The sequence below is a fragment of the Ambystoma mexicanum genome, chromosome 4q (assembly GCF_040938575.1).
Source record: "Ambystoma mexicanum isolate Mex_15411 chromosome 4q, UKY_AmexF1_1, whole genome shotgun sequence".
Classification (NCBI taxonomy): Eukaryota; Metazoa; Chordata; class Amphibia; order Caudata; family Ambystomatidae; genus Ambystoma; species Ambystoma mexicanum.
In genome coordinates, this window is record NC_090928.1 from 971,017,952 (window position 1) to 971,030,392 (window position 12,441).

The 12,441-nt window shown below is 42.5% G+C and overlaps 1 protein-coding gene across 3 annotated transcripts in view; it reads right to left on the reverse strand.

Moving 5' to 3' along the window:
- INTS7 (integrator complex subunit 7) overlaps positions 1-12,441 on the reverse strand; it is a 673,605-nt gene that overhangs the window by 579,168 nt on the left and 81,996 nt on the right. Inside the window, exon 1 of one of the 3 annotated variants that reach the window (XM_069608527.1) lies at positions 9,482-9,606. The exons of the other annotated variants lie outside the window; for them this stretch is intronic. The gene's annotated coding sequence lies outside the window, so the exon portion shown is untranslated. Of the gene's footprint in view, positions 1-9,481; positions 9,607-12,441 lie in introns of those variants that run through there. 3 annotated transcript variants of the gene reach the window in all.

Sequence of the window (12,441 nt, forward strand, 5' to 3'; positions counted from 1 at the left end):
GTTAGAAAGAGTATGCGTCAGACAAATGCGCGATAGTGTTTACCTTCATTTCATCTGTATATCCTGTCCGTTATACACTCCAATTCTGTGTTCTTACATCCGAAATGTACGTAATAAATGTGTGACGCGTATGGATGTAGAACGCCAAGTTCCCCAAGTTCCTATCAACAAAGAATTATGACTCGTAGCTAACCCTAGTTTAGGCACTGTATGATTTTAATTGCGGACGGATATGTAATACCGCCCGCGTCTACATTAAACCACACGCAGGAATTACTTTGTTATACGGAGCTGTTGTATTCCTACAGCAAGCCAGACAGCCTTTGTCAGTGTTCAGACGCGGCCGCGAGTGATCAAGACAGATATCTATCTATCTGTGTTGTGTGCTGCTGTCGCAGCACACTGCGTTTACGGGTGGCTATATAGCGCCGCCATCTTGGGTGTATTGTGACTTTGTAAGTCTAGGTTGCTATATCCGTTTTAGTGCGTGCTTGCTGTTAATGGACGACTCCAAAATGTTAGATCAAGAGTTGGATCTAATCTGCATATGGCGCAAGCTGAACATTTTATAAAGGAAAGAATTTTTAACAGATGGAGGAGTAGGCATAAAATTAGGCTACTCGCATTTACATGCATATTGTTTGAATAACAAACCATTGTACGTCTACTGCGTTGTGTTTGGCCTTTGAAAAATAAACCACTTGTAGCTCATTTTATAAACAGGATCGATGTTCGCAGATTCTTTGTTTGATCGGTCTCTTTGTCTTACCAATGTACAATAGTCCACACAGGCATTTGATGCCATATACTGCCCAGGGTGTATTGCAATTGGTGACATTTTTTAATTGCCAATTGTGTCCATTTAGGTCGAGTTCCTTCAGGTTACTCGTGCGGCGGCAGACGGAACAATTTCCGCATTTAAAATGCCTAACCACCGGAGGCAAATTCCACAGGGTGGCTTGGGTGAGATTTTGTGTTTGTTCTTTAACTTCATAGGTGTGTACGAGTTTGTCTCGTGGATCATGCACCAGTTTTTAAGGATACATCTGCATAGATCATTACTGATCGGTGAAAACGTGACACGCATGTCATTTTATTTTCTTTAACTTTCAGTTGACGTTCGAGGCATTGTTCTCTATTAGCATTCCAAGCATGTTTCATAGATCTGCGGACAGTATGTGCCGGGTATCCACGGTCTTTTAATCTCATAGTGAGATTTTTACTGTTGATATCAAAGTCTTCCTTTGTGCTACAATTGCACCTGATGCACAAGAATTACCCATAGGGCATATTCTCCCATAGAGACTGGGGATGAAAACTGTTGAATGATAACAATGTGTTCTTATCAGTTGGCTGGTACCTAACCGATTTCCAGATGTTTATATATTTCTAGATCTAGGAAGGCGATTTTTTTCTGTATGGGAAGTCATGGTAAACCTAATGCATAGATCTTGCGTATTTAGTCATTCTAGGAATTTTACAAGATTATCCCTGCTGCCCCGCCAAAGAAGGAAAACATCGCCAATGTACCGATGCCGTGCTCGCACTTGTTCTTTAAATGGGTTTTTGTCGTGATAAATGGATCTCTGCTCTAGATCGTCCATAAATAGGTTTGCCAGATCAGGCGCCCATACTGGTACAGTGTAGCTGTTGGTAGAACATCCCTTCAACGATGAAGTAGTTGTTAGTAAGGGCCAATTTAATACATTCTGTAATGAACAGCGATGGAACCTTTTAATCTATTCTCTTTTCCAGGTATGTGTGCATTAAATTAATGCAGTGTAGTTGAGGAATGCTTGTATATAGAGACTCCACATCTAACGTGACAAGAATGTCAGTGGAGACCACCTCTAGGTCACTCTGAATTTTAATCATGTTAGCTGTATCTTGGACGTAGGAACGCATGATTTTAACAAAGGCTCTCAGAAAGAAGTCTGCATAAATCGACAATGGTTCAAAGTAAAGAGCCGAGTGCTGCCACAATCTGACGCCCTGGTGGATAAGTGGCGTCTATGTATTTTGGGGAGGCAGTAGAAGGCTGGAATGGTGGGATTTTGTTTAATGAGATATGCCTTTTCGTCCTCATCAATCCAGCCTTCATTTAGAGTGTGTGTCATGAGGCTAATGATCTCATCTAATATGGTGTTTGTCGGATTACTAGGAAGTTGTCTATAGAATCTTCTGTTCTCTAGTTGTTTCTTCACTTCCATTTTGTACAAATTAGTGCCCCATAGCACAAACTCTCCTACTTTGTCAGCCGGTTTGATGACAAATAACTCATTGCTTTCAAGATTTTTTAGTGCGGTTCTTTCCTTTTTTGACAAATTGTCTTTTGCATTGATTTGTTGTCTGGACAAGGTGGTTCATCTCACGGAGGATTTTATTTTCAAAGCTTATTATCTCAGGAGAGACCATAGAGGATAAAGAAATAAAAATGGATGGAAGTTTTAGCCCTGTGGTGTTCCGAGATCATTCCTTATCACGGAAAAAGTATTTTAATCTCATATTACGAAAGAAATTGCGCATTTCAATTTCAGTCTTGAAATGGTCTGCTCGATTGACTGGAGCAAAGGATAACCCTTTGCTGAGGAGACTTGTTTCAATAGATGTGAGATTATGGGTACTTAAGTTGAAAATTGAAATTACCAAGTCTGCGGAGGCGGCTGCCATTGCCGGGTTTGCATACCGTGGTTACCTGGTTGTGTCTTTCCACATCTGCCCAGTCCTTGAAAAAACTGATCTCTTTGTGGATTACTACCTCTATTACTAGGGAGGCTCCCTGTGGATCCTGCATCACTGCTATTGGAGGAATTGGAGAAGGATACACATTTTTTTGTATTTTCTCTAGTAGTGTTTTAGTTTCAGGGATGGCAGATTATCCTGAATTTTCTTTTCGAGGATGGCTAGATCTTCTGTTTTGCCTCCTCTTCTGCCGTGGCTATAACTAGGATTACCCAGTCCCGAGAGCATTTATTGCCCACTCGGCTGAAATTAATCAAAAATGTAGCGTTATCTAAAAAGATGAGATATGTTTTTGATCTGTAACCCCTCTCGAATGACCCCCGCTTTCAGATATTCAACCATGAGTTGTCCAGGGAATCCGGTTCCGATGAGCTTTTTCTTTTTTTGGGTTAATAAGTCCAGGTTGTTGGTAGTAGTCGGAGGGGCAATTGCTGCAGTCGGTGTGGGTTCACCTAGTATCGACGGGAGATCTAAAAATCTAAAAACTCTGCGAAAGAGTGACCATCTTGAACTTGTGCTTCACGAGTAACTTGTTCATGCATCTCAAGTCCAAGATGGGTCGCAACCCTCCATCCTTTTTCGTGATCAGAAAATAAGGAGAGTACCAGCCTCAATTTCCTTCCGCTACAGGTACCTGTTTTATTGCACCATTCTACAACAGAGTCTGAACTTCCTGTAAGAGGAGTGGATCTGGTACTTTCAAGGACTGGCCTTCTGGGGGACAGTTTGGTGGTTTCTTCAGTAGGCACTGGCAAAAGTTTGTAGAGCCCAATCAACTTTTGTAATGCTTGTGAGCTAACCTGCCGACCACTGTAGACAAATGATTAAAGTCTTCAAAGCGGTTTTGGGGCACTGGCCGGTGCAGAAGGAAAGAAAGCAGATGCTGTAGCAGCTCCTATGCTCGAATGACCTGGGCCACCCTATGGTTGTCTTCTCTGTCCCCTTTGCGTAAACTGACCTCTTGCCCTCCCAACAGAGCAGTAGTATCGAATTTAATGATTTCTCCATCCCACATTAGAAGACAGAGTTGGTCGACTTTGTTGGGGTTGCCTAATGCCTATACTAGATTTTGCTGCTGCCTTAGAGGACTGCGATTTCTCCAGGCTTTCGTCTGCTTTTTTTCAAAACCAATTATACCCTTCAAACGGCATATCCATCAGTCTGGATTGCACATCAGAAGCAGACCCTGATTTTCTTAGCCAGGCGAAACATCCAAGCACTGTACCAGCAGCCATAGAATGGCTAATACAGTATGCAGTGTCCAGACCTGACTGCAAGGACTGACATATAGCATCCTTCCCGTCCTGAACAATGCTCATAAAACCATCCCTTTCTTCACCCTTTGGGATGTGCTTCGATGCCATGGGAATTACCTTTGACAAAGTGTAGGTAAACTTTGCTGGAGCACAAGTTGCATTGGCTGCCTTCAGTGTCATACTCCCTGAAGAAAAAACTTTCTTTCCAATAGCATTGAGCCCTTTATCCTCCCTGTCTGTAGGAATCGTGGGACAGGCTGCTCCCTTAGAAGCAGCAGTGGCTGCTTGAACAACAAGGATTTGAGGACTTGGATGTTTGTAAAGAAACTCTGGATCTACTGATGAGGGTCTGTATTTCTTAGTGAAGTCCTTGTGAACTGAAGGAATGGTGTCTGAACTTTTCCAGTTCTCCAACACCCTATTCTTGAGTGCAGCATGAAAAAGAATGACTGGGACGTTAGGCGGCCCCTTATCCAAGGTATCAGTCAAGTCATTTTGTTAATACTCAACAGATGATCTACACCAGCCCAGGTATTCTATAACTTTTGCCATTAGTGATCTATAAGAAGCATCAGCATTTTTAACTCAGTATTCCAGCACCTTTAACTGCTGACTTGCGCAGTTTAGAACCAAATGCAGGATGTATTAAAGGGAAGAGCATACCTTTGTTGTTATTTGAGATGAGGTCTACTGCTCTAAGCCACACTGCCCTGTAGCCAAACTTATCCAGTGCATCCATCCCCTCCTTCTGCCATATTCCACCTCTTTACTGATTTACACACACACACACACACACACACACACACACACACACTGTAAACATGTTGTACAAAGCCGGAGCATTCAGTAAATGAAGGGCATGGTGCCACTACATAAAGAAAAAGAAAAAAAAAGCATCAGCATGTCCTGAGCCTTCAGGGGTGCCAAAATCAACTTCTGGTGAAGTATCCGGACCACTGGTGTCCTTTAGGGTGTCCACAAGGTCCCTTGTTCTTGATTCCTGGGATATCAACTCTTCTGGAACACCAAGAGTGATGTATTGCTGGCCAAAACCACAATTAGGGCTTTCTTCCTCCTACACATCCTTAGCATAAATAGAGGCCATAGACTTAAAAAAGTCTCTTCTGTCTTGTGGTTTGTAAACCTTAGATGGATCCGAAAAGGCACGTCGAGGCCTCGACTCCAATCACTTAGACAAGCTCGAAAGTGCTGAGTGGGTCGGAGGAGGAGTATCCCTTCGAGGCGCACAAGATGCCTTCGAGGTCTCGAATCCTTCGACGACCTGCTGTCTAGGCTCTCGGGCATGTGGTCAGCGGATTTCATCGACGCCCTGTCGGCCTTCGGCGTGATGGGGCTGGGAGTCTCTAGTGAGTTCTTGGAAGGGGCTGACATTGCTGCCTTCTCAAACACTTCCAACATTTGCAGGCAGAATTTTTCCAGCTCTGCTTTACTGCCCCCTTCTTCGGAAAGCTTACCCATTCCCCTTTGGTCGAGGAATCTGTATAAGACAATATGGAGTGATGACGCCTTTTCTTAGATCTCCTCGAAGACAATGAAGAGGAATGACGAGATCTTGAACACTTAGCGCGCTTACCGTGCCTCTTGGCCTGGTGTCGAGATCTCTCCCTTGGGCTCTTATCTTCAGATTTGTTTGTGTGGGTTACCGAAGATGACTTTGGGGATGGTTTGCCCAAAGCAAGTTTCCCATTCTTGTCTGCTAAAGCTTTTCCCGTTATAGACGGGCACAAGCCACAATCGTCAACAATGTGGCGCGACCCCAGGCACCAGAGACATACCCGATGAGGATTGGCTGTAGATATCTTAGCCGAACACTCAGCACATCCCTTCAAACCCGTTTTCGCGGTATGAGTCGACATTTTTAGATAAAGTCGAAATCTTGACGCCGAGACGAAGAACTGTTTCGAGCAGCTTTTCAGAAAAACTGCACTGAGGCAACGGGTGCGGTGTACGCCTTTTACCAGCGTCAACGTCATACTCCAGGAGGATCGAGGCGAGGCCCTCGAAAGACATAAGGTCGACAGTGAAGACACATGGCGCCATCTGCTGAGAAATGTTTGAGCTGCAAGCTGGATATCGGAGTATATCAAAGATGAGGAATACATGGGAGGACACAATCCATTCTTAGAAAAGTTTGGAATCTATTGCCTACAGAATAAAGTCATCCCCACAAATCCTCACACCTCCTGCTGTGTGCATGTTAAGTATCATTTGTATTAGTTGCGGGTGCAAACTTTTCTCTCCCTTAGTTCATAAAAGACCTACATAGGTAATTTGCTGTTGACAAAAATGTAGCTTATTTGGGGAACCTCATGTACCCAGGGAGCTAAAAACTCCAGCAGGCGCATGGTGCAGTCCACACAACCTTCCTTGGTATCTGCACCTTTAAGTAAGTCATCAACATACTGCAATAACACAGTGCCTGGAGATGGGGTAAACGTGTCCAATTGTGTTATTAATGCCTGGCTGTAAATACTTGGGGTCTCTGTGTATACTTGGGGTGCTCTACAAAATGAGTGACCATCTATGCTAAAGGCAAAAAGGTACTGGCTGTCCTCATGTATTGAAATGCTGAAAAATGCATTCTTTAAGTCCACGACCATAAAGTATTGTGCGGAGAGAGGAACCAAAGTAAAAGGTGATGTCATTTCTGGAACAACTGGGAACTGGGGCACCACATTTTTATTGATAGCGTGCAAATCTATCAGCATTCTCCATTGAATAATTGAGCCTTTCTTGCCTTTCCTCTTTTTCCGCACTGGCAAAATTGGGATATTGCATGGGCTCCCTGCTATTTCCTTAACTATACCTTTAGCCAGCAAATCTTGAAACACTCCTTTTATCCCTATTAATCCTTCCAGGGATATTTTGTATTGGGGTATCCTTGGGAGTATGGCATTGGTCTTAACATGAATTCGAATTGGATCTACTTCCATACATCCTACATCATTTTTACCGGATGCCCACACCCTTTTATCCATTTTCTCAAGTGCAGGTGGTAAAGTGTTAGTGATGGAAACATAACATTTAGCTAAGGATTCAGCAGAGCAAGTGAGGTAGACACCATCTGAAGAACAGTAAATGTTTGCATGCAAGCGTTTCAATAAGTCCATGCCCAAATTATTTAAAGCACATTTATCAGTTACAACAAACTGAGCCATGTAGGAAATGGTCCCCATCTGAAAGGGAATGGCATCTGATACTGGGCTATGTACTGGATTATAAGAAAATCCCACTGAGGTGTTAATTTTCACAGAGAGGGGTATTGAAGGCACTAATTTGTGAGAAATAGAAGTACTGTTTGCTCCTGTATCTAAAAGGAACTTCCGCTTCTTTTCAGCAATGCAAAATTCCACATATAGACCTGTGGGTCAACAGGTATTTGTACTCCGCCTTTCCCCTCTCCTGGGCAACCCTATGTTGCATAAAACTCGGGATATGGCTGGTCTTCATAATAGTGCCTGGCAGAATATTGCTGTCCGTGCCTTGGATCAAAATGATTAAGACTGTCCTTGGCCCTGGTTTTCTGTTTCTGCATTATTACGATCAAACAGACTCTCACTGCCCCTTGTTATTCATCGTCCCACCGACCTTCCTCTTCCCCTTGGATGCGTGGGACATCCCTGAATCCAATGATCTGGGCATTTGCAATAATGGCATCCATTATCCACTATTCCTCCTCTGTATGTTGGAGGAGCACTTGCCCCTCTACCCCTATACATTCCTCTCAATATTCCTCTTCCCGGTGACATACCTCTCCCTCTGTCTTGTTCTGGAAATGTTTGATGCATTAATACTTTTTTCTTTAAATCTGTACATCTTCTTTCCTTTTCAGCCTTTTCTTTTATATGCCTATTCGCATAATATCTGGCGATAGTCAAAATTTGAGTCGCAGTATGCATGGGCCATGTTGATTCATATCTGTGTATGCCATTTTTCAAGTATGGGAGCAGTCCTTCCACAAAATGTAAACAAAAGGCTGTTTGCCCTTCTATGGTACCTAGATCCATACAACTGTATGAGGAGACCACCTCTTATTTCCTTGTGAAGTACTTTTCTACCAACTCAGCTTCGTCCTGTTTACAGGTGGTTAATTTATCCCAGTTCATTTGTTTCCGGGGCACTATTTGCTCAATTCTTTTGATAACGTCACTGGTAAGGCCAATATGTCCTCATGCAATTGTCCTGCTTCCCCTTTAAAATTCACTACTTCCTTTTTCGCCAAAGCCTCCACTTGATTGACGGTGCTTCACTATTCTGTTTCCTAAACTGTCTCTATATGTTGGGAGGTAATATGCATGAAAAAAGTTGGACAATATCCCCTAATGTTAATAGGCTTGTGCATATAATTTTGTTAGTCTGATTATAACACTGTTCAGTGTTCTGTCTGATGTCAGGAACATCTTTTGTAAAAGACAACAGCTCCATCCTATTCCATGGTACATGTACATGGTTAGTTGGATGGTTGAGCTAAACGCTGGAACCTCCCTTATAGGTGCCTAATGAGTGGAGACGGGGGGTTTTGTGAGCCACTCAAGTAAGATTCGAATTGCCTGTTCACACCCCAATTTCATTTAAGTTAAAACTCTTTTGTTCTGTATCCTCATACTGGTCAGGCAAAGGCCACTCCTCAAGAGACCCCTTCTGACTGCCATTATGTTCTTTATATTTTTCAAACATTAATACAGATAACTAGGGACTGAGTTTTCATAACTAGAGGCAAGGGCTGGTCCATTAATCCTGCCCTGATACATTCTTCCAACCATGATTTAATGTGTGCCTGAGTTTCTGAGGGTCCCTTGTCCTCTTCACCAATTGTGTCAATAATATCATCCATATTATAGGGAGGCGGAAGAGGTCATTTAGTCAATAAATGTTCCAACAAGGGGTCTGCCTCTGAATACCAATGAACAACATAAGCCTTTTTCTCTTGGATGAGTATTTCTCCGTCACCCTGTTCCCAGTCCTCTTAACTTCTATTGATTGTATACTCTAGCCTTATCTTTTTCTGACTGCGCCTTTACTTTATTTTAGCTGTGCTTCTCTCATTGCTTTCTGGCAAGCGTAATCTTCCCATTTATTGGATGATTCCCATTGAAGCAATTGAATCTCCTTTGGGCCCTTTGCTGGGAACCCTTCCCTGAGGTACCCTAATTTTTTTTCGAAGTTAAAAGTCCCATGCTCTGGAATTTGTAAATTGGCATTCTCAGCAGTATATCAGTGCCATTCCTTCAAAAATAACACCACCCTTAGTACTTTTTGTACCATCAATTCCCATACCGGGGAACCTTCTGGGGGAGTCGGACCATGCTGTTCAAGTTTGTTGAAGTGTTTTCTACACATTTGGTGCTTACATTCCCCATGTTTCAAGAACATCAATAGCCCTGTGATCACAAGGTTGCAATATGCCTAGCTTCACTTAAAACACTGGTCCCCAAATATTGCAATATTAAAGAAAAATTTACCATGTAGTCGTACAATGTTTTCAATCAGCACCAATCTCACTGGTTCATTCTTCTGATCACTCAGTCCAATCTGTGCCGTTGTCTCTATAGCAAAAATTCTATTCCAGGCGAGAACCTTGGTCGGGGTAAATCAACGGGTCAAGAAATCTGGCGAGGATAACTTAGACCGTGGCTGCAGGAAAACACAGTCCAAATCATGCAGTGTGCTCCATGGTTGTTTGTCATCTGTCGCCTTATCTCAACCACGGTACACAGTCTGACTGGATTTAGCCGACGAGGTTCCATCTGCTGGGTGCCATCTGTCAAAAGGTGCAAATTGGAGCAAGCCTGTAAGCCCCTCCTAAAAAGGTCCTTCCCACCTGGCACATAAACCAAGAATGAGACACTTTCACAGAATAACAGTCACATAGATATACATTTATTAAGCATCAACAAAGCACTCGAGCTTAGAGAGGCAATACGACATGTTTCGCTAAGGCTGTCTTCATAGAATCATTTGGTCCTTACGTACATCTTTTTAGCTGGGTTAGCATGACATGTAAATAACACAGTGTCCTTGAAAGGTAACTCACTAACAGGGTGAACAGAAAGCTTGGTGCGTACAAACAGTGAAATATAAATAGACATGCCGGGAGGGGGGGGGGGCTGAACATTTGTTCTTTTCTATCCTTGGCTTGAGCTCAGGGAGAAGGGTGATCACCTGCTGGTATTTGTCTGTGCAATTTTGACTGCAGATATTTCCTAGCTTGAGAGCAGTGCCTGTAACTTAAAACACACACACACACAACAGAGAAAAAGACAGAGAAGCGGTGTTCATAAATGTATATTTCCAAAGTCGGTCCTAACAGGACAACTGACATTGAAGACCTTGAGGTAAGACCCTGGCAACAGTTACTGTCCAATATGATTCTAAAATAGTGTATCTTTTATGAAACGGTAGGTTCTTGTGTTTGCTCTCAGAAAAACAAATCTTGAGACTCAATAACCCACCATAGTTACTAAGCCTCACAAGCATTATTAATAATAAGGTGAGTGATACCATCACTAAACACCTTGATTCACGTTCATAAAGACATCTTTTCTCGCCAGACAGTTTTCCGAATTCAAAATCCTATAACCGGACAGGGTTAATCCCTAGTCTTGAAATGCATAGGTAACCTTGCTGCAGTGTTCACATCCAATACATCAGCACATATATAGATTATATGGTGAGACACATGTGACAGTCTAATTTAGAATAGTAGGTGAATTACGAGAACATGGAATAGTTAACATATTTGTAGTAGCGTTCTCCAAATAGCAAAGGCTTGTCATCACAATTTTGGGTGACTCACAATGGAAATATTTTAGCAGTAACACAAACACCAGTGCACTCACAAAAAGCAATATGGATCTATCAATATTAATATCTCTATTGTTACTAATGTATGGATTTTGATAATTTATCATTTATTTTCCCTAACCCTTCCCTCTTCCTTTCCTTTTTTGACCCCCCACTGTGATTGATTTTTGTTATACAAGGTTTTGACAATATTGCATGTATATGTAACTGCTGTGATTGCCTTGAAGAAGACCAAGATATAGTCGAAACGTGTTGGCTTTTGGCAATAATATAGGACTTTATGTATATAATATATATATAATGTTTAGTTTGACCAACATTAAAATGGCTTTGGCATCACACCAGGATTTTGATTACTCATTATTAAATGACCAGATAGTGGAAAGGTTTTTTATCCCAATTCAAAGAGTTAAGTCTCAGAAAATGTTACGATGTTATGATCTGCTCACTAACTACTGTACTTAGTAAAATACAATCAAACTATTAGGGGCAAGCGTACAGGTATCTGTGTATGGCCATTTTCTATACCTTTAAAAAGTGAGCAAACATTACTACAGCAATAATTCCAGCACCCTCTGAGCATGTTAGATTTGATAATCACTAGTGTCTGTTGCAATGCCATAAAGAAGTGGGGGTGGCCAATAATGAAAGACGTTTAACTAGCATGGTAAAAGGATCCTTATTGCTTGTATTAAGAAGGGCGAAATGAAGTCTTTCTGAAGCAAAAAAGAAAGGAGTGGAAAATAAAAGCTGCAGAGTAAGATTTCCCCATATTCTTTGCATTTGTTTGTTTGTTTGTTTATTCACTTATTACGCGCACCAGACCCGGAGGTAATAGGGCGCGACAGAAAGGCAATGCAAGGCTTAAATAGTTATGCAGTGAGCAGGTATGTACAAAAATAATGCAAAGACTTCAATATTTACAGGCACAAAATTAAGTAAAAATATAACATCTATAGAACTACAGTAATATATCATCTACAAGTATACAAGTTGCATAAAACTGCACTCTGTGGAACTGTAAGAGTGTGCTAACTAAGATTACAGCAATATGCAATGGTCAAAAATGCAAATTATGGGCGGTAGTACTCCTTAGGATACTTAGATTTGTAGGTGAGCAAGATTCCACTTGCGTTAAAGGTGGTGGCAGGGGCTAATTTGTTTGGACAGAGAGGGGAGGAGAGGGAAAAATAATTAAATCCGCATGGACAGACGCATTGGGAGATTATGGGTCAGTCAAGATAATGGCCCTCATTACGACCCTGGCGGAAAGTGACTGACCGGACCGCCACAGCGTAAATAGCGTTTCCGCCATTGCACGATGGAGCAAAGTGCGGCCCATTCCGACCCATCGGGCACAAGCACCACGCCATGGCGGAAGTGCAAAGTCCGCGATGGCGGAAATGACCCCAAAACGGCCCACACCGCCGCCGTACGGCGCCCTAGGTGCAATACCGCCACCCATCATAGCGGACACCGCAGTGAGCGCCAACCGGAAAGTACGGTGACCGTAAATATACGGAAACGGAAGTAAAAACATGGGCCCGGAACGGGAAACAACACGCCGTACACCTATAAAACCACAAAATACACACAACCACTAAAAACACCACCCTGA